Here is a 22,819-nt window from a genome sequence, read left to right as displayed (position 1 = left end):
CGCACGGCACGCAGCCTCACAAGGAAGCCGCGGTAGTGACAGGCGGACTCGCAAAGGCCACAGCTCCCCGCTGTAGCGGTCCACGGTGTGCACTCACGATAATCCTGGGACGGGGCTTAAAGTCGGCCACCCAGCGGCACCCGCAGGGGATAACAAGATCCTCGAAGTGGTGACTAGTGCGGGCACTCAGCGGCACAGCTCCTCAGCTGCAGCGGCCCACAATAGCGATAGCAATTATTCTCGTAGGACGGCAAATGCGGGCTCTCAGCTGCAACAGCTCCTCAACTGCGGCGGACCACAATAACGATCACAATGACTTTGGTAACACAGGCAAATGTGGGCTCTCAGCGGCAACGCCTCCTCCGCTGCGGCGGCCCACAATAGCGATCACGATGACTTTGGTAACACAGGCAAATGTGGGCTCTCAGCGGCAACAGCTCCTCAGCTGCGGCGGCCCACAACAGCGATCACGATGACTTTCAGCCCGCGTTCCCTGCAGTAGAATCAGAGGATCTGGAATTCTCAACAGAGGCCTCACCTGCAAGTAGAATCCCTCTCAAATAGGAATCCAGATGGCTGATAGGTGAAGTCTAATGTCCCTGAGACTTCAGCAGGAGGCAAGCTCAAATCAGGCCTTTGGGTAGTGGCTTCAGCAAGATGGATACAAGTTTCAAAGTCCTTTCCCTCTCGTTACACGGACAGAGGTTCGTCTTGACATCCCAAAGTAACACACCCTGTAGGGGTTTTAGCACAGATCTTTATAGCCCAGTCTTTGTTCTCAAAAAGTCACAAATCACTGAACCCAGCCAGAACCAGTTTGGTGTCATCCTGGAGCACTTTATTTACGAGGCTACATCCTGCCTTTCAGGGAGAGGGGGTCTGCCATCAGACGCACAGTGGGAGGTGGAGGCATCATTCACCTTGCCAGGCACAGCCCTGCTCGGATCAAAGGGTCACCCCTCCCCATACTCCAACTGCAGATCTCTCTATTTGGGTCAATTAGGATTATACCAATTTATACATTCAATTTACAATAGGGAGCATTCGCGCTGTGGCACTAAATGGCAGTGTCACAGCGCCCAGAGCTTCTAACACCGGCAAACACAGAGGAGACAAAAGCGAAAAATGGAAGGGAGACCCACACCAATGGTGCCAGGTCTAACAAATGCTCTTCGCAAATAATTTGCCAGTCGCTTCCAGGAGAGAGATCTGTCTATAATTGGCAGGGGAATTTTTGGGACCCTTTTTGTATAATGGAACAATTATACTTCCCTTCCAGGATTGTGGGATGTCGCCCTGGGTATAACAATGGACAAACAGTGGATGTAAATATTTTGTCCATGCTTCGCCATCCTGTTTTATTATGGCTATTGGTACATCATCTGGGCCCATCGCACTAGAGTATCTTGCCCCTTTAATATAACCCTCTATTTCAAGGCACAAAGGTGCTCCATATTCGCTCCCCGCGGATGGGGCAGAGGCAACATCTTGATTCCATCCAACTGCAGAATTTAAAACATACAGCTGTGAAATATACGGAGACCATTCTGTATCTGGAATTAAAATGCGTTTTGACTTCTCTCTACCTTCGCAAAATGTTGCTATCAGCGCCCAGTATTTCCTAGTGTCACCGGTTTGAGCAACCTCTCGAAGTTTAATCCAATTTGAGTGTTCAGGAAAGGACAAGCACAGTAATGAACAGCAAGGCCAGTCCAAAGTGCAGAGTAGGTACATGAGAACATGCACAGGGAATGGGCAAACACAGTAATGAACAGCAAGACCAGTGGCCAGTCCAAAGTGCAGAGTAGGCACATGAGAACCTGCACACAGAATGGGCAAACACAGTAATGACCAGCAAGGCCAGTGGCCAGTCCAAAGTGCAGAGTAGGCACATGAGATTCTGCACTGGGAATGGGCAAACACAGTAATGAACAGTTAGGCCAGTGGCCAGTCCAAAGTGCAGAGTAGGTACATGAGAACCTGCAAAGGGAATGGGCAAACACAGTAATGAACAGCAAGGCCAGTGGCCAGTACAAAGAGTAGTCACATGTGTGCATGAGAGGCTGCACAGGGAATGGGTGAGACTGTACACTGCCATGGTCAGCAACACAGTTAGGGTGGATAACAATGAGCAGTCCAGGCACCGCTGTGGGAGAGACAGGTGTGTGAGGGGGACTTTGACTCAGATTTGGCTGTCAGTCGGAATGGGACGTGGCTGAGTGTCGGGGCCAGTTGGAGGACTGGACCTGGGAGAGACAGGACCAGCTGAGGTCGAGGCATCAGTGGATTTCGGAGCCGGAGGGCTGCTTGGATCCGGTGGTATGGTGGCATGTGGAGGTGGAGTCATGCTGCCGTGAGACACCGTATAGGAGGGAGAATGTGGAGGGGTGCCTTTCCACCTCTTGGGGACTCGATAGGGAATAATTGTCTTGGGCGGAGTGGTAAGTGGTGCGGGCACAACAGGCACACTCTCCACCAAAGCTGCATCAGGTGCAGCCGGTGGGCCTCCCTCTGGGGACCTGCTGGATCCAGAGGTACGCTTGGCCTAGTTTTGCCTTTTCCCCTCCATCACCTGTTGACCAGGTGAACCCCCTACAGTGACCTCCTTTACCTGCTTCACAGGGGTCTGGATGGGAGTAGAGGTTGTGGGTGAATCTGCCTTAGCTGGCTTTTTCTGTGGACACTTAGCAGGCACCAGCTTCATAGCAGGCACGGGAACTGACTGCTTTCTTTGCGAGATGCTTTTGGGACAGGAGTGTCCTTGCCTGGGGATGCCTTTGAGGCATGTGACCCTGAGGCCTGCTTCTTGGCTTGATGTCCCTGAGTGTCACCTGAAGGGCTTTTGCCTTTGCGCTCTGGGGTGGCTTTGGTTTGTTTGGGGGATAGTGTCTGCGCTCTGGCCCGCTTGGACTGCTGCGGTTGTGTGCTGCATGTGGTGTATCTTGAGCCTGAGGTCTGTGGTGTGTGGTCACTCTCCTCAGATGTAGCCACTGCAGGGGGTGGCCAAAGGGACTGGAGCAGGACTCTGAGCCTGTGACAGCTGAATGGCTGTCGTCACTGTGGAGGACAAAGACTGGACAGTCCTGTGTAGCCCACTCACGTCTGAATGAATGCCCTCCATGAAGGCAACTACCTGTGCCAACTTCTTGTCATGGTCTAGGAAGGCGTTAAGGAGAGTTGTCTGACCCACACACAGCTGGTGCAAAAGGTCCACAGCCTCAACGCTGAGGGCAGCAGGGGAGACAGGGGCAGGCGCAGCGGTGCCTGGGAGGAAGGTCACTCTTCCCTTCTTACTGTTGCGAGCACGTGCAGCACTGGTTAAAGTAGGTGGGAAGGTGGGCACTGGACGTTGTGTGGTGGAAGAGGAGGCAAAGTTCCCGCTCCCTCTGCCCACCAACATAGAGGTGTCACTGCTGGCGTCAGATGATGTTGAGGTTGGTGTCACTGGCTGTGATTCCTCAAGCAGACTCCTGTCCTCCTCCGAGGCGCTGGTCACATCAGTGTCAGTGTGCTCGTATGTAGCAGTCATGCCTGATGCCTCACCACTGGTGTCTGTCCCCTGTCCTTCTGTGCCCACGGTAGATGCTGCAAGAGACAGAGACGTAGGTTCAGTTTAGTGCCATTCACACAAACATCATATGCAAGCAAAGCACAAAACAAGATGATGATACCCCCATGTTGCACACCACCCTGTGCAGTGACATTGTGCAACCTCAATTCCAAAGTCAAAATTTGCGTGTTATCATGCAAACTTGGCATAAGTGACCCATGTAATGCCCACACAGCCAAATAGCCTGCCCGTGCCTCCATGTAACCAGACATACAGATCCCTCTGAGCATACCTAGGGCCCGGAGGGGAGAATAGATGTACCTCCCAACATGTTGCCACAGTCACATCTAGAGTCAGCATAAGGGGACAACACAGACACAGACTCCAAAATATCAGTTCACAATGGCCATGAGCTCATGCCATCCACCATGTCATACTTTGGGGCACAACTACAATTGCACATTGGTGTCAGATGTGTAGTTCTTACAATTTTGAGGTCAGGCACTGCACACATTGATGTAAGCACACTCAGATGAGGCACACTGCCGTTCACTTCCATGGGATGTCCCTGACTCCCCCAATGCAGCCAATGCCTTAAGGCCACAACTCATAATGCAATGTTAAGGGCCATTACTTCAATGACATGAGAAAGTACAGGTAGGGAAGATGCATGACAGCTGCACCCAACACAGAGGCCACTTACCAGCCATTGCATCACACTAACAACATCACAGAGCTCAGCACTGGCTCAGGCTTGTAATACATGCAGTCACTCACAACCAAAGTCACCCTTCCCAGAATACTCACCCCCAGCTTGCTGCTGATGGTCCTTTAAATGTGCATCCAGCTCAGGCTGTGTCACAGCTAAGATGCGGGCCATTAGTGGTGTCATGCTCCTGCACGCCACCCTGCCAGCCCAAGGGAGCAGCCCCAGTATCAACTTTGCCACGTTTTTGCTCAGCCGGCAGATGTCATCCCACCTCTTGTGACAGTGTGTGCGCCGTCGACTGGAGACACCCAGAGCCCGCACCTTGCGTGCAATGGCCCTCCGCACGGCCTTACGCTAGTGGACTTTGAGCTGCAGGCATGGGAGACTAGAGGGGGAAAATTCAGTGACACTGGGTTATGTACCACTATCTCTCTGTACAGGAGCATGATACTAACTCAGCACTACTTCACAGATATGTTTAGCAGAGACAATACAGCATGACACGTAGTACATAAGCATGGGATAATCATTCTAACATGCATTCAGGTATGAGGGTAGACACAGTACCTGCCCATCTCATACACATGCAGGATGCCAGCACAGAAAGCGATGTGTAGGAGGCCCACATGTGCTATCCAGTTCGTGGGTGAGCAAGACATACATTACATTGGAAATGATGTGTCAGGGCTGAATCACTGAGTCCAACACTGCACAGCCCCCAATGTCCTTGCCCTGTGAATGGCTCACTGTGTCATGGAGTTCACATTTAGGGACATGATCTTACAATCTCACACCCTTCGAACAAGGTCTGTTGTGTGCAATCTACAGGGCTGAGATAGCTCTTTGATGGATAGTCTAGCAGACAACCCATATGTACATTCAGTGATGTGTCCTTGTCAAATTGGGCAGTGACTGTGCTGGCCAGGGGGGCTCACACTGAGGTTCAATGTGGGGCATCCGAAATGTCACATGCAAGGACAATATGAGAGGGCAAGCAGTGCCTACACATGCGAGTCAGTACACATGATGATGAAAATGGAAGGGGGTCGGTACAAAAGTAAAACAATCTGCTGTGTCATAGGTGAATTTCCACCAAGAGTGTCACCCTCTGGCATTCAAGTCTTGTGCATAATGCTGACCTATACATGGTGGCAATATTAAGTCAGACACATTTCCATCAGTACCATCTGGAGGTAAACCCTTGGTAATGTCACAGATGACCCTGTGAAGAACATCAGGGACCCACACATCCATTCACACAGGTAATTTCTGTCCTGACTCCTGCTTAACAAACTTGCTGTGTCACTGTATGGCTGCAAAAACAATTCATGTCCCTCCCATCCTGATGTGCAGCCAGGGAAATATGTAAAATAGGCTACACACCCCTTTCCCCAGGAGTCAGCATGCTAGGCAGTGTATGACACAACCCCGCACTCAGGCACATACTGCAGCAGATCAGCTTCATGTGTGCACTCCCTGAACTCTCACTTCCACTCTGAAACACTTACCATGATATCTGGAGCACCATATAGCCTCCCATACTGTGTGAGCACCTCATCCACCAGGACCTCCAGCTCCTCTGTGGTGAAGGGACAGGCCCTGATGTTCTCAGTCCTCACCATCACTGGGTACAGGAGACAGGAGCAGCAGCAGTTGGTGGTGAGGAGTGTCAGGCAGCAGTGTCTGGAGACAGGAGCATCATCAGTTGGTGGTGAGGAGTGACAGGCAGCAGTGTCTGGAGACAGGAGCAGCAGCAGTGGTGGTGAGGAGTGGCAGACAGCAGTGTCTGGAGACACAAGCAGCAGTAGTTGGTGGTTAGGAGTGGCAGGCAGCAGTGTCTGGAGACAGGAGCAGCAGCAGTTGGTGGTGAGGAGTGTCAGGCAGCAGTGTCTGGATACAGGAGCAGCAGCAGTTGGAGGAGAGGAGTGTCAGGCAACAGTGTCTGGAAGCATTGGAAATGTGAGGCTCTCTCTCACACATATATAGCCCCCTGGGATAGTTTCAGTGGTGATAAGCTGCTACAATTGGTGTTCCAGGTCCGCTTTTTTCAAATGCATCCAATAACCGGCCTTGCAGTGGTGGAGCACACCTCCCGCGATTTAAAAAAATGCATTAGGCTACTGCAATTGCGGTTCCCATTGGCTGTAAGGGCATGGGCATGGACATTGGCGGTGACACACCGCAGGGGCCAGGCGGTCGCTACCGCGAAATGGCTGCTATCCTTGGTGCCTATGACCGTGATTTGGGAGGCGGAGCATACCAACCGCAATTTGTCTATAGGTATATCACTGCCATGAGTGTGGCTTTGGCATTGGCAGTGACACACCGCAGGGGCCATGTGGTCGCTACCGCGAAATGGCTGCTATGCATTGGTGCCTATAACTGCCATTTGGGTGGCGGAGCATGCCAATCGCTATTTGACTATATGTATATCACTACAGCGAGTGTGGCTTTGGCATTGGCAGTGACACACAGCAGGGGCCAGGCGGTCGCTAACGCGAAATGGCTGCCATCAATGGGTGCCTATGACCGTGATTTGGGTGGCGGAGCACGTTGACAGCACCTATGGACACATCATGCTGTGTCAATGGCCAATGGCCAGTTCTCAACAGTGCACAGTAGACACCTGATTCATGCCACAAGATAGTGCACACAAAGCCAATGTAACATTTAGCCCACTGCTGACTACACATGCCATGTTGGTGTATATGTTTGAAAACATTGGCATGTACTCCCTCACATGTCACTTCTGATATTGCTGGGCATGTTCACAGATCAGTGTTGTGATGGACTCTCCAATGGGTACACGTCAATGTGTGATAGGGCTGAGCAATTCACAGTGATGAATGTCTGACTTCACAATGTGCATAATTCACTGTCTACTTTGCTTGGCTCATGCACATACTTGTTGTTAACGCACAGACTGTGCTCATTGTGTTGTCGATGTGTGCCCTGTTCGACTTACACAAGAAGGTGTGGCAGGTACAGCAGCTAGGTAGGAGACAGTAGTGTTGCTGTTTCACACATATGCTGTATGAACTACCGTCAGTGCTGGTTATGCAAGATGTGGCCATATACCTTTGGGCATTCACATAGTCAGATATTGTTTTTGAGGTACTCACTGTGTGAACAGTGGACAAGTGTACGACTAGTGTAGCTGAAGGTATAATACCAGTCATTGTTGGCGTTGTGTCAGTCAAAACGTAAGATGTTGGACACGTCACATGGTGGATTGCAATGACATGTGTCCCTTTTCATCTCACCTAGGAGGCGACCAAATGTTCATTGTCCCTTCACAGTGCTGGAGGACATGGAGGATGAGGAAGTCATACGGAAATTCCGTCTGGATCGACCCACCCTACAAGACCTATGTGCTCTGTTGGAACCCCATCTGCGGCCTCGCAGAACGTATCTGACTGCTTTGACACCAACGTGTAAGGTGATGGCGGCCCTGCATTTCTTTGCTACTGGTTCATTCCAGTACACGGTGTCCAGCGCAGGTGGGATGTCGCAACCTATGTTCAGCATGGTGCTATGTGACGTCCTGTCCGCTATGATGACCTACAAGGACAGATACATCCATTTCCCCAGGAGGCATGAATTGGCGGCTGTGAAGGCTGATTTTTATGCCCTTGGACACATCCCTAATGTTGTTGGTGCCATTGACTGCACACATGTTGGCCTGGTTCCACCACAGGCACATGAGCACATCTACAGGAACAGGAAACATTTCTATTCCATCAATGTGCAAGTGGTGTGCCAGGCGGATATGATCATCTCACACATCTGTGCCAAATTTCCTGGCTCGGTCCATGACTCGTACATCATGCGTAACAGCATTGTGCCACAGCTGATGGCTAATCTGCTTCCAGAGCGTGCATGGATTGTGGGTGAGTACGCAGAGTCAAGTAGCGTGCTGTGTGTGTGACATGCTATCCTCAGCCACAGTTATATTACAAAGTTGGTCTGTGTATCTCACACCTAGGTGACTCTGCATATCCCAACCGGCCTTGGTTGCTGAGCCCACTGCAGAATCCCAGGACCCCAAGTGAAGTCCGCTACAATGATGCCCATTGTTAGGACACGTTGTGTGGTGGAGCGTACTTTTGGTCTCCTGAAGTCACGATTTCGCTGCCTGGACAAGACCGGAGATGCACTAATGTACTCGCCCAAAAAGGTGTGTCAGATAGTAGTTGCATGCTGCATGCTCCACAACCTGGCCTTGCGCAAGGAGATCCCCCTGCTCCTGGACGCTGATGAGTAGCCGAGGCCCCCGCCTGCAAACCAAACCATGTCCAGTGACGAGGATAGTGGAGAGGAGGAAGGTGCGACCTGCGTCAACAGCTCATCAACTGCTACTTCCCTTGAAGGTGAGTGACAACGTACAAGGGGGCCATTGTCTGCTGATGTTGTTGTTGGTGAAAAGGTCTAGGTGAGCTTTGTGACTGCAGCCTGTTGTTGACTCTGTGCTGGCTGCTAATGTTTCTGGGACAGGGTAGCTTAGCACAGCTACAGGATGTCTATGTCGGTACTGTTGCTCATTGTAATGTGTGCAGATTGGGGTACCTTGATGACAAGTGTTGTGTGATGGCTGTGATGCCACCGCCTGCCTAATGAATATTGTTCTGTTGTGTTTTCCTAGTTCCCTTCAGCCTCTCCTTGCCTACAAACAATCTGTGCTCCTGGTACATTGTAATCATGGTGAACATTGTACATCCTGTGATAAATATGGAGCAGACACAACTACTTAGGTGTGTAAGGAGTGTTTATTTACAATGGGTACATATGACATGGGAGTGAATATTTACAAAAAAGTGAATAGTGAATCAATGAGTTGTCAGAGATGGAAGATGAGACAATTGAGTAGTCACCACATTGATGTGGTGACCCAGTCCGACAGACGGATGCCATTAACATGGCAGTGTGGGGAAGGACAGTCAACAAACTCAATGCAATGGTGAAGAGGTGTGCCATCATGGCTGGCTCCTTGACTGGCGTTTGGCAGGTGCCTTGCCACGAGATCCACCCTTGGATTCTTAGGACGGCCCCTTGGTCGTGTGGCGGGGGGGCCTCTGCTGCGGGACCAGTGGGTTCTGAGGAGTCCCCTATCTCTGTGGCCGCAGGGGCGGATGTGGAACTGTTATCCTGCGGGCCACCGGAGGAAGGTGGGGGTGTTTGGGCTGCAGGCCTGTCCCTCCGAACCGCCACTAGCTGGTCCAGGAGGTCCACGATTTGGCCCATGCGGGTGTCTATGGACCTCAGCAGCAGGCGGAGCTCACGGGAATCTTCCTAAGCCTGGCCCGTTTGACCCTGGGCCCATTCATAGGCCCCAAGGACTCTGGTGATGTTGTCCAGGGCTTCGTACCAGTGTCCGGTTGTCTTTGACTGCCCCTTGCCCTCCCACCTGCCATGCTGTCACAGACCTGTTGCCTCACCACTGTACACACCCGCCTACTCTCCCTGCCCTCCTCAGTTGGTGGGGTGGTCATCCTCTGGGGCAGGGAGAGTGTTGCAGGCAGCACTGGTGGTGGTGGATGCTGCACAGGTCGTTACAGCAGGGGTCAGCATCGTTGTTGTTGCTGACGTGGTGGCGGGAGAGGCCAGTGGGGTCCTAGGACCTGTTGCGCTCTAGCATGCCAGATGGGCCGGCTTCTTGCTCCGCATCCTCGAAATCCAGGGAGTCATCACCAGAGAGTCCATGTTCCAGGGGTGGAGACTGGCTCTGCAGGTTGGTGTTATTATCCTCTGCAGTCAGTTCTTGGTCACATGTGGGACAGATGGGAAATGGTCATTGACGTGCACCCCTCAAGCTTGGTGTTTGATGTATCTTATTTACAGGTTATGTACCACACAGTTTCCTAGTTCTCACATTGTATGTCTGCACAGTGATATGCATCATGACATGATGTGGAGGTACATACATTACTTGTCCATGGTGTGACATGTAAATGGATACCATGCCCCACGTGCAGATTTTGTGATTACGAGGACATGTTGTCATCTAACGACTACGACTTGATGTGAAGCATCTTTGCTGATTACTCTACCTGGCAGGCGTTACAGCTGCGCATGAACTTGCCATTGTTATGCATACCTTTGTCATGTCCTGTGCTTTGCTCTATTTGTTCTACAGACCATGCTTGTTTTGTTTTCATATGGTCCTTCAAGCTCTGCCCCCATGGAACTTACAGATAGCATTCAGTGCTGTGCATCATTGTGACCTGAATTTCTTCAAAGTGTGATTTGGTGAGTCACACTTTGGCTTCTGTGACAGTTACATACGCTTAGCTGTCTGCACACTGTAATTGTATATTGGATCTGTGCCAATTGTGGTGGGATGTGATTGTTGGTGTGGTCATATGGCTCATATACTTTTTGAGAGAAATGGTGGGGTGCATGCACTGTCTACTTACCTGTTCTGTCACACATTTGGGGGGAACTTCTAACAAATCTTTCTGGGTGTGTGGTGGAGTGCTCCATCTTGCTGAGCTGTGGGACATGGGGGCCTGTTAGGAGTTGTAGTGCAGGCCTCCCCCCCAGACACACACGCTCCTCCCTGTTAAGATGGCTACCTACCTGTAAGTTTGATGAGTGAGATTCAATGGCTGGCACATGGTTGTGGGTGTGTGGAGTGCTCCATCCTGCTGAGCTGTGGGACAAGGGGGCCTGTTGGGAGTTGTAGTGCTGGCCTCCCACACACACACCTCCCTGTTGAGATGGCTACCTACCTGTAAGCTTGATGAGTGAGATTCAAAGGCTGCCACATGGTTGTGGGTGTGTGGAGTGCTCCATCCTGCTGAGCCGTGGGACAAGAGGGCCTGTTGGAAGTTGTAGTGGTGGCCTTCCACCCAGAGACACCCCTCCCTGTTAAGATGGCTACCTACCTGTAAGTTTGATGTGAGCAAACATCCCTCCCTGTTAAGATGGCTACCTATCTGTTAGTTTGATGAGGGCAATGTAATGGCTGCCACATGCTTCTGGGTGGGAGGGAGTGCTCCATCCTGCTTGGGGGGGGGCAAGGGGGACTGTTCGGAGTTGTAGTGCTGGCCTCCCACACACACACACCCCTCCCTGTTAAGATGGCTACTTACCTGTAAGTTTGATGAGTGAGATTCAATGGCTGCCACATGGTTGTGGGTGTGTTGAGTGCTCCACCCGGCTAAGCTGTGTGTTAGGGGGCCTGTTGGGAGTTGTAGTGCTGGCCTCCCACCCACAGACACCCCTCCCTGTTAAGACGGCTACCTATCCTGTAAGTTTGATGTGTGCAAACACCCCACTCTGTTAAGATGGCTACCTACCTGTTAGTTTGATGAGGGCAATGTAATGGCTGCCACATGCTTCTGGGTGGGGGTGTGTGCTCCATCCTGTTCAGGGGTGGGTTAGGGAGGCCTGTTGGGAGTTGTGGTGCTGGCCTCCCACCCACAGGGGGGGAGGGTGACAGAGTTAAGCGTCACTAACGGTTCGCATAGGCACTGATTTTCTTCTCGCCGAGACCTTTACTTAATCCTTCATTTGAGTTGCAAATGTGTAGCATGCAACCAACCACACTGGGTCCCCAGCATGTGGTATGTCACCTAAGTGTATATTACTCACACGGGTTTAAGCGCGTAAATTCCCACTAGTTGCCCTACCTCCTTAATAATTTTCTCTTCCCTACTCCTCTTTATGTCACCCTCCCTTCTCCCTCCCCTCTCCCCTCTCCCCTTATCCCTTAACCCTCTCCCCCACCTTTTGCAGGCAAGTTTCCAGGCATTTTTTGATTGTTAAGTCCTGATGATGATCCCATAACTGTTGCTGGGGATCGAAACGTCGTCGACAACCACGTCTTAAACTCTAACCTTCATTTGAGATTTATGTGGAGTACAAGATGTTCTTGTTATTGTGACTATTGTTATTTTCTATTTTCACCAAAAAGTCACTTTTAAGTCATATGCCTGAGGTAAGGAAATCTGTTGATTTCCTAAAACCCCATCACGTCCTCCTCATTTTATGTTAATGTAACGTTTATGCTTTAATTTTTGTAAATAAATCCTAAATTTCATCCATTTGGACAAGAGTAGACCCAATCCTGATTGGAGTGTTGTGGCTATATGTATGTATTTTTCTTGAAAGGGACCGCTGTCTCTAATAATTTACTACTAACCTTGGTCCCTTCTGACTATAAGGGTCCCCTAGTTCCTTGTTTATACTCAGACATGTTCGTGGTGTCAGTGAGGCACCTAAATATTAAATTTAGGGGCTTTTAAGGGAGTGAAAGGTAGTAGCTAATGGGCTACTTACCCCTGGGGTCACTATACCCCATATGTGACCACTTTCTGTGGGAAGGGGGCATGACTCTGTCCCAGAGTTCCTAATTCCACCAAAAACTCAAGATGGTGGAACCCTTAGCGCATCAGGTAGCCCACCTTTGGGGTGTGACTAGCCTGGAGGTGCAACATGCCTACTGCAAAGCTAATTTCCCTCATGCCCTGGTGCCAAATGCGCCTTAGGGCATAGGGCGGCATCTCCCAGGAGTGGGGGAAGCCGGGGTTGCATATCAAAGGCTGCAGGGGCTTTGAAGCCCCTAGCCTTGATATGCTAAATACCTAGCCATCCTGCTGGAGGAGGTGTGAACACCTTATTTAGGAGTAGGCATTGTTTCTGACCTCAGAGTGCGCCGGCTCTCACCTGCAGGGGGCCAGAAACCGGTCTGTGGTGGCAGGCTACACGATACCAGTAAGCCAACACACTAGATACTGGTAGGTTTTTCAGGGGGCACCTCTAAGGTGTCATCTGGGTCCATGTCATAATAAATCTAGTACTGGCAATAGTACAGATTTATTAGAACAAAGTGTTTGATAAAAAACACCATAGGTTTCAGTAAAGCCATCCTGTAGCTGGGGAACTCGTAATGACCAGTGCCCAATACATATACTTAAGATGGCTTCCCTATTCACTTGTACTACCTAGTAATTTAACTAGACAGCACAGGGGCACATATGCTCATGCAGATATGCCCTCACATGTAATATAATGTACCCTGCTTTAGGGCTATAAGGCCTGCTGTAGGGGAGTCTTACACATATTATATGCAGTGACTTTGGCATGGCGCACAGTGTGTGTGTCATGTTGTGTTTTCACACATGGTTTGCACTATGCCATGTAGCCTGGGATGGCAGTCTGCGTGCAATTTGTATGAGAGGTCCATTAGGGTGTCATAATATATGCTGCAGCCCTTTGGGACCCTCTTTAGTTTCTATATTCTAAGTTTCAGGGGTACCAGTTACTAGGGACTTACAAGGGTGCTAAAGTGTGTGCCAATTGTAACACAATTAGACTATTTTACCTTGTTTTTAGGGAAACTGGAGCCTGGTTAGCAGGGACCCAGTGCACATCATTTGAAAAACATCAGTACTAGTGGCAACAAGTGTGGGTGATCCTGACAAAAAGGGGCACTTTCCTACACAAACCCATCAAGTTTCTTGGCGTCATCAAGCACCAGGACCACACCACCCTCCTGGATTGCTTACTACTCGCAGAGGCTCACTTTGTGCTCCAGGACTCTGCTTCCAGTCTCACATAAACACTCCACAGACATTTTTGTCAGCTGCTCGCCTTAGTTGTTGACAATCATAGTGCACCAGTCCCTAGCCACTACTGCTTCTGTGCATGCGAGCAGCGCACATGTGCAGCAAAATGTTCTGTACATGGCGACATGTGTGGTGCAGAGATTGACAGAGGCAGCTAATTTGCAACCAGGCGGAATCACTTTACTGTGCATGGGCCTATTATCAGGTATGCATGTAAACATCAAAGAACATAATACTCATGTATTAGATAAACCAGCATTGTACTCTATTGCAGCATAGACCCATTACAGCCATCGCTCACTGGGAAGGCTTGACAGCGGCTCTGTGGGAAGCCTAGCAGCAGTCACAATACAAAACTCGATGTCCGCTAGGGAAGAAGAAAATACGTTACTTACCTGTAACTGCAGTTCTCCAGTATTGGTATCATTCATAAATTCATATGCTTAAATCATTCCCTGTTGTCAAAGTGGGAGTCCCACGGTACTTAGTACAGCAGTATGTATCACTATTATAGGCTATAATAGCAATGAAAAGTCTGTTTAATAGCCTATCTCTGTCCCTTTTAAAAAAGGACCAAACTTGAACTATAACCAATCAGGTGACAGTACCCTCTAGAACGTTCCCAACAGAGGCTGCATCCATCAGATTTTCAAGCACAAGTGGGATTAAATAATCTCAAACTATGAGGGGAGCATTTCAGTGGAAGAGGGTGGGTCGCATGTGACTCTATGAAAGATACCAATACTGGAGAACTGCAGTTACAGGTAAGTAACTTACTTTCTTCTCCAGTATTGGATCTTTCATAGATTCACATACTTGAATCAGAATTGCAACCAGTTATAGCTGGTACACATATTAGTAATAGAAGTGCCCTTGAAGATGGTGGGTAACAGTTTAAAACACGTCTCTATATATCCATAACATTGCATAAATAATATGAAAAGACAATTATGCAGTATACAAAAATATCATATGCATTTGTAAAGACTTAATAATCATCATCAACTTTATTTTCGATCACATGGATCTTATAAAGTGCAAGGTGCCATACAATATAAAAAACCAGTACAAGCAATAAATGAGACGATTTATAAAGTGCAATATGCAACAATGAGTAAAACAATTGAATGTTAAAAAACATTTTCCATAAAATGGCCCAAAGTTTGATATACAGAGATTAAAAACTATGTAATTTATTTAAAACGTTGGATCCATAATGCATGCCAAAATTTGGCCAGACCAAAAACAACCACCATGCGAGTGTCGATAGCTAAGATTCTCATAACCTCTAGGTAATGACCAAGCCCAATCAGTTAACACAATGGCACAATCCATTTGCCCTACAACCTTCTATATTGGGGGCAAAGAAGAAAACAAGTTACTTAGCTGTAACTTTGGTTCTCCAGTATTGGCAACTTACATAGATTCCCATAGCTTGTATCATTCCCCGTCGTTGGAATGGGAGCCTCGGTAAATAAAAAATACCATAGCGGTAGGTACAAAAGAGAAAGAAAGGCATTAGGCCTCATCTCATTTTGTAGCATATCCACCTCTTTTTGTAAAAGAGACCAAAATGATTCAACAACCAATCAAATTAGCCTCACCCCATAGAACCCTCCTGAGAGAACCTCAGAGCCTCAGATTTTCGTAGCCGTTGTGGAACAATATAACAGAATATGCTGAAGGCTGAGCTTTCCCAGGGGAGGAGGGTGGGCACATGGGAATCTATGAAAGTTACCAATACCGGAGAACCAAAGTTACAGGTAAGTAACTTGTTTTCTTACTCCAGTATTGGAACTTTCATAGATTCCCATAGCTTGTATCAGAATAGCTAGCAGTTAGGAAAAAGGAGGCACATTTTGTGTAATAATACATTGTATCACCTTGCATGTATATCAGCATGAGAAATAAAAGTTACCAAACATCAGTCAGTAAACATCATCAGATACAAAATGTGCGAACCAATAACAGGAGGGTTAGAAGGGAAAGCTCACCGATCACGGAAAGAGATTCCTTAGAACAGCCTGTCCCACTGCAGCATCGCTCCGCGTGGAAGATTCCAAGCAGTAATGTGCCGTGAAGGTATGGGCACTGCTCCATGTAGCTGCCCAGCAAATGTCTTTGATCGGTTCTCCAGCGAACAGAGCAGATGAAGATGAAACTGATCTTGTCCAGTGCGCCCGGACCCGCCCTAAGTCGTTGGTGCGTTGGATATAAAATTTTAAACACCTTTGAACATACAGAGAATGAAGAGACCTCTCAGCTGGAGTTGTCGGTCTAGGGGAAAAAGACTTCAAAATGACTGGTTCATTCAAATGAAAATCCAAAGGAACCTTCGGGATGAATTTTGGATTTGTCCTCAGGATAAGAGTGTCTTTTTTGAACTGCAAGAACGGATCCTTAATAGTGAGAGCCTGAAGTTCACCAACCCTCCTGGCTGATGTTAAAGCAAAGAGGAGGGCCACCTTCCATGAGAGAAATTTAAGATCCGCCCTATGAATTGGCTCAAACGGAGGCCTCATGAGTTGAGCAAGGACCAAGTTGAGCTGCCACATGGGTGGAGGAGGTCTAACTGGAGGGAAAACCCAAAAAATCCTTCAAAAAATTGTTTCACGATTCTCACAGACCACAGAGAAGGGCCTGAAGATGTTCGTCTGAACCTAGAGATCGCCGCCAGGTGAACCTTGATAGAAGAATGGGCGAGACCTGACTTGGCCAGAGACAAAATGTATGGCAAAATCTGATGAGGAGCAGAAGAAAAAGGGTGAATGTTCTGTTGGCGGCACCATAGGCAAAAACGTTTCCATTTTAAACGATAGGTCTTATTCGTACTTGGTGCGCGGGTCTGAGCTAGCACCTCTCTACATTCTTGAGGGATTTTCAAGCCCTGAAATTCTCTGTGCTCAGGAGCCACGCAGTCAACTGCAGAGAGCTTGGGTCCGGATGTACCACTTAGCCCTGGGACATCGTCAATAGAGAAGGAATTGGACGCAGGTGAATTAGATGATCCTTGGAGAGCAGGAGAAGCTCTGTAAACCAAAACTGGCGGGGCCACGCCGGTGCCACTAGAATCATTCTGAAGGGTTCTGCTTTGAGCTTCCTGAGTAGTCGTGGGATTAGCGGAATTGGAGGAAAGGCGTAAACAAAGGCGCCTCACCAGGCCATCGAAAGCGCATTCCCCAATGATCCCTGATGGTGTTCCCTGCTTGCGTAGAACTGGCATTTCCTGTTCTCTGGAGTGGCAAACAGGTCTATGGAGGGTCTGCCCCAAAGATTGAAAACTCTCTCCAGAGTGAGCTGATCCAATTCCAAAGATTTGAGACGACTTAGCGTATCCGCTGTCTTGTTGAGGGCACCCAGAAGATGTTCCGCCGAAAGTGAAATTTGGTGACGGATAATCCACTCCCAAATCTCTTGTGCTTCCTTGGACAGCAGAGGAGACCTTGTGCCACCCTGCTTGTTCACGTAATGCATGGCCGTCGTGTTGTCTGTATGGACCAGGACGGTGGATTTCCGAATCCTCGGAAGGAAAGCCTGTAAAGCTAGACGAATCGCTTTGAGCTTCAGTAGGTTGAAGTGGAGAAGACGTTGTTCGGGCCGTCAGTGGCCGCTCACTTGAAGGTCTTGCAAGACCGCTCCCCAGCCTTCCAGAGAGGCGTCCGTGGTAAGTATCAACGGCGCTGGAGTGACTGTGAAGGTGAGACCCTTTGAGATATTGTCTTTGACCATCCACCATCTGGCTGCCTCTTTCATAAGAGGAGTGATGATTACTTTGTCGTCGAAAGAGCCTTCTGCTTGACGCCACTGTAAGTCCAATTGCTCTTGGAGTGGGCGCATACGAAGTCTGCAATGCGGAATTAAGGGAATGCAAGATGAGATTGATCCTAGAAGAGATTTGTATAGGCAAACAGACAGAGACCGTCTTGGTTGCAAATGACGGGCGGAGGTGATCAGTCTTTGCTGTCTTTCTTCTGATGGAAAAGCTTTGCAACAATCCGTGTCCAGAATAGCCCCCAGGAACTTGGCTGACCTGGACGGACAGAGGACTGACTTGTCCTTGTTGAATTGAAGTCCCAGATGACTAAAAAGTTGAGTGCAGCTTTCGACTGCTTTTGAAGCTGCCTGAGAAGAAGGTGCTTTCACCAACCAGTCGTCTAGATAAGGAAAAACCTCTAGCGATTGTTTTCTGAGAAACACTGCGACTGGGGCCAAGACCTTTGTGAAAATCCGCGGCGCGGATCTGAGTCCGAAAGGCAGGACCTTGAATTGAAAGTGGCTCTTGGCTACTGTAAAGCGTAAAAACCTCCTGTGGGCCGGGTGGATGGGAACATGGAAGTATGCGTCTTCGAGATACAGAGTGGCCATGTAATCCCCTGGATTGAGAAGCCAAAAATTGTCCTGTAGGGATACCATCCGAAACAAGAGTTTTATTAGATAAGTGTTGAGCTCCCTCAGGTCTAAAATTGGGCACCATTTTTCTACAGTCTTGCGAACGAGAAAGAACCGGTAAATAGAATCCTTTGCCTCGTTGAGACAGAGGTACTGGCTCTATCGCTCCTTTGAGAAGTAGTTGGTGAGCTTCTAGACGTAGAAGGTGTAGATGTTTGGATTCGGTGGTGTGAGGGGCTCTGGAGGGTGGACGGTGTTGAAACTCCAGTGTGTGGCCAAATCGGATGATATTGAGGACCCACCGATCTGATGTGATGAGCTGCCAGTTGTGAAGGCACTGTGATATCCTGCCACCACTGGTGTTACAGGGGGTGAAGGAACAGTAGACAGAGCTGGGAAGCCGCTATTGGCGCTTAGAGGAATCTCTTCCCTGGCGCCCTTGTCGTCCTCTAGAGGGTTGGCGAGAGAAAGACGACGATTGGCCCTGTCTTTGAGAATACTGGGGCCTGTAAGACTGAGATTGTTGCAAATAGGAGGAAAAGCGCTGCTGCTGGTATCCACCTCTGTATGAAGAAAAACCTCTTCTTCTCGCACCACGGAAAGGTACTTTGCGGTATTGCAAAGTCCCAAGGGACTTCGCTGTTTTCGTGTCCTTTTTAATGTCCTGCAGTGCATCGTCCGTATGCTTTCCAAAAAGCATCTCACCATCGAACGGCAGATCTAAGATTTTATTTTGGACTTCCGGGGGAAACCAGGTGGCCCGAAGCCAGCCTTGCCGTCTAAGGACTGCCGCACCTGCCAAAGAGCGGAAAGCAGTGGTAACAAAGTCCATTGCGCAATCAATAATTTCCGAAGAAGAACGCTCTCCTTCCTCCAGGATTTTCTTTGCCTCAGCCTTCGAGCCCTCTGGTAGCTGGTCCAAATACGGAGATAAGTCGCACCACATCTGGTGATCATATCGTCCCAGAATCGCCAGGCATTAGCAGCCCTGACCAGGAGGCTGGACATAGAAGAGAACCTCTTACCCACATTATCAAGACGCCTACCCTCCTTATCCGGTGGTGTGGTAAGGGGCGCTGATGGATTCTTTGACTTCCTTTGGGCCGCTTGAGAAATTACAGAGTCCGGTTTCGGTTGGCTAACCAGACAAGCAGGGCTATCCTCCGGAGCTTTGTACTTTTTCTGCAGTCGAGGAAGAACAGGCATGACGGTAGCTGGAGATTTCATTACCTTTATCCCGTCATCCCAGACATGGCCCACAATTGGGATAGAACGGACAGACTTTTTATAAGGCTCTTTAAAATCATAAAGAAAACATTCCGACTGTACTGATGGTATGGGAAGATCGAAACGTTTGGATGCTCTTTCCATTAAATTGTGGAAACCCCCTATATCTGCTGGAGGAGAATCCGCCGGATCCGGAGATGGAGAAGTGGGATCCGGAATTATATAGTTATCCCATTCCCTATCTGGATCTGGGACTGAGATTGTGCCCTGGTCATCATCCGATGAGTCATCATGAACTGTGACTACATTTTGTTGAGGTTCCGTTGGATCCGGAACCGGAGCTTGTGGAAGCTCCGGTTACAGCAACAGGAGCAGAAGATTGAGGTGCAGGTGGAGGTGGAGACACTTGCACTGACTGTTGGCCGGAGGATTGAGATGGAAATCTTTTCCTATAATCCAGCAACATTGTTGTGAATCAGCAATCAGTGAAGACGGCATAGCCACCATGCCCTGCTGCGACTGTTCCTGCCTAGTTTGCGGCAGATATTGTCCTTGGTCTATATAATAGTCCTCAGAGTCTGAGTCCTGATATTTGGCACGTAATTAGGATGGGCTATATGCATCCCCGTAAGGGCCCTCATCTTCATCTGAAAACTCCTTCTCCAAAAGGAGTGCCGGAGATAGTGGTGTCACTCTACGAGGAGAAGTCATCGCCGGTGTAATCTAATGTCTTTTTATTGAAATTGCCACACTTTGAATCGTCGACAAGCACCGTCAACGACGAAGGAGTGATCGTCAACGGAATCGTCGTCGAGACCGTCGTCAGTATCATGCTGGAAGCTGTAGATGTCGACGTCGTCGACGTCGACACCATCCTCGTCGTCGGACTCGTCGACGTCGAGGTAGTCATCTTCGTCGACGACATGGAAACTGTTACCTCAGGTTGCAGCGTCGACGAAGTCGTTGTCGACGAAGGCACTGGAGACGACAAAGCTCTCGTTGACGAGCCCGTTGACGGAGCTGAAATCGACGTCGGTTGATTCTTTGACGCCGTCATCGCCGTACCTGATGCTGTCGTCGTCGATGGGCGAATTTTCTTGTCAGCTTTCTCCTCAGGCAGGACGGAAGCTGTTTTTTTAACAGTTTTGGCTTCTCAGAAGGTGGAGGTGAAACCGAAGGCCCATGGCTCACCTTCTTAATAGAATGTGCCTCAGAAACCAGTCCTTTCCTCTCCTTTACACCTCGGTGAGGAGATTTGATGGGACTGCGCCTGTCAGACCTATCAGAGGTCTTTTGTAAGGCTTTGGCAGGGGGGTCAGAAGTAGTTGAAGGTGAAGACCTACCCCTTTTTTGAGATCTCCTCGAAGATGTCGCATAGGAGGCATCATCACTATCACTAGATACCGGGTCTTTCCGTGACTTTAACTTTTGCAACCAGGTGAGCAAATATCCCTCACGGTCTCTCAAGGTCTTTGAAGAGAAGGTCCGACAGATCTTTCAGTCGGTGGCCTTGTGGTCAGGGTACAAACAATAAATACAGTCCTTATGTTTGTCCTCCACATAAAGCCTCTTTTTTGAACAAGTAGCACAGGCTTTGAATAAAGCCTTCTTCTCCTTGTCAGACATCCTGAAGAACGCTGAAGAGAAACAGTTGAAACACAGTTGAAAATAGAGAAGTTGAAGAAAAATCTGAGCAGAGCTCAGTGGAGGCTCCCTTGCACAACGTGCGGTAGAAAATCTAAGGCTCTGAGGTTCTCTCAGGAGGGTTCTATGGGGTGAGGCTAATCTGATTGGTTTTTGTATTATTTTGGTCTCTTTTACACAGAGGTGGATATGCTACAAAATGAGATGAGGCCTAAGCCTTTCTTTCTCTTTTGTACCTACTGCTATGGTATTTTTTATTTACCGAGGCTCCCATTCCGACGACGGGGAATGATACAAGCTATGGGAATCTATGAAAGTTCCAATACTGGAGAATATAGCAAGTGGACTATTGATTCTGGGCATGCCTTACATGTAGGACTCTGATCTGTGGTGGCCTTGCTACTCCACTTTTTACATACCAGTTTGGTGTGTAAGGTTTTGAAGTGAAATTGGATAAACAATTTACGTGCCAGTGGTGGTACAATTTCGTAAATTGTTTCCTTGTAAAATGGGGCAAATTTAAAATTGATAAAATCCTGGCTCAGGATGCCCACCGGATTGGCCATCTCCTTCACCATAATAGTATCCCAGTATATCTCTTTGACCCTACATTTTGAGACAAAACACAATCTTTCAGGAGTGTAACAATATTCCTCCATCCCAAGGCTCTTCAATAAATTATTCAGAGAACTGAATCACAGGATAGAGTTAACCTGGGGTCGCTTCAGGAGATCCAATGCCTCTGCTCTAAATGGAGTGTGCTCGTTTACAGACCACAGGCTGTGCCAAAACATTATCTGCTTATTGCCTAACTTGTGCAATAGCAATTTTTGGCCCAGATCCAGAAACATGAGAACCAAGGGAGTACTATAGGGAAGGTTTAACATTGAGCAAAGAAACCAATTCTCTACAACAGTGAGTGAGTTTGTATTTCCAATACCCCACAATTCGGCACCACCGAGGGCTCCCCCCAGTGTTTTGGTGTAGTAAATTTGTAATGCTCGGGCCACTTTCCTTGTCACTGTTTTTTTGTGAATTTTGCTTCAGTGGGCCGTCTGTTGTACTAGTAATATTTGGGCCTTTTTGATATGTGGCACCCAGTTTAGCTCTGCGGTTAGGTGGATTCCCAGATAGTCGAAGGCATAGCCTTGCTCTAGGGGACTAATTCATACATACATTCACTTTTTTGGAGGCTTGGAATTTCCCATCAAGAAGATCATATATTTTGTTTTAGTCTCGTTTAGTACCATGCCATACTCATTGCATAATTCCATAAAATTATTCAACAGGTGTTGCAGACCATGGGGGGATTTAGAGATTAGTAGGGTGTCATCCGCGAAGAGTAGGGCTGGTGCTATTCTCACCCCCACCTTTGGTGCGTCGCATCCATCCCTATCTAGGTAGTCAATCACCCCGTTTATCAAAAAAGAAAACAAGGTGGGGACTAGGACACACCCTTGTCGTACTCCACATTCGACAGGTAATTGCTCAGTGAGTTGATTATTATCCCCCCATCTAACTTGTGCTGTATTTGAAGAGTGCAGCCGAATTAAAATTTCTAGGAGGTTAAAGAGTATACCCATCTCTGCCAGCCCCCTCCACAACTTGGCTCTCGGTACCAGGTTGAATGCAGTGCGTAGGTCCACAAAGGTAACATATAGTTTTCCCCCTTTAACGCTGACCTACCTCCAGTAGATACACAATAAGCGGAAAACCTGATTCAATGTACTA

General features: G+C 48.6%; 1 protein-coding gene across 9 annotated transcripts in view; it reads right to left on the bottom strand.

The window, feature by feature from the left end:
- ARHGAP9 (Rho GTPase activating protein 9) overlaps nt 1-22,819 on the bottom strand; it is a 921,400-nt gene that overhangs the window by 850,340 nt on the left and 48,241 nt on the right. The gene's annotated exons all lie outside the window — the stretch shown is intronic.

This window comes from Triturus cristatus, chromosome 4_1, assembly GCF_964204655.1.
Source record: "Triturus cristatus chromosome 4_1, aTriCri1.1, whole genome shotgun sequence".
NCBI classification, from domain to species: domain Eukaryota; kingdom Metazoa; phylum Chordata; class Amphibia; order Caudata; family Salamandridae; genus Triturus; species Triturus cristatus.
This window is presented reverse-complemented; position numbering and strand designations above follow the sequence as displayed.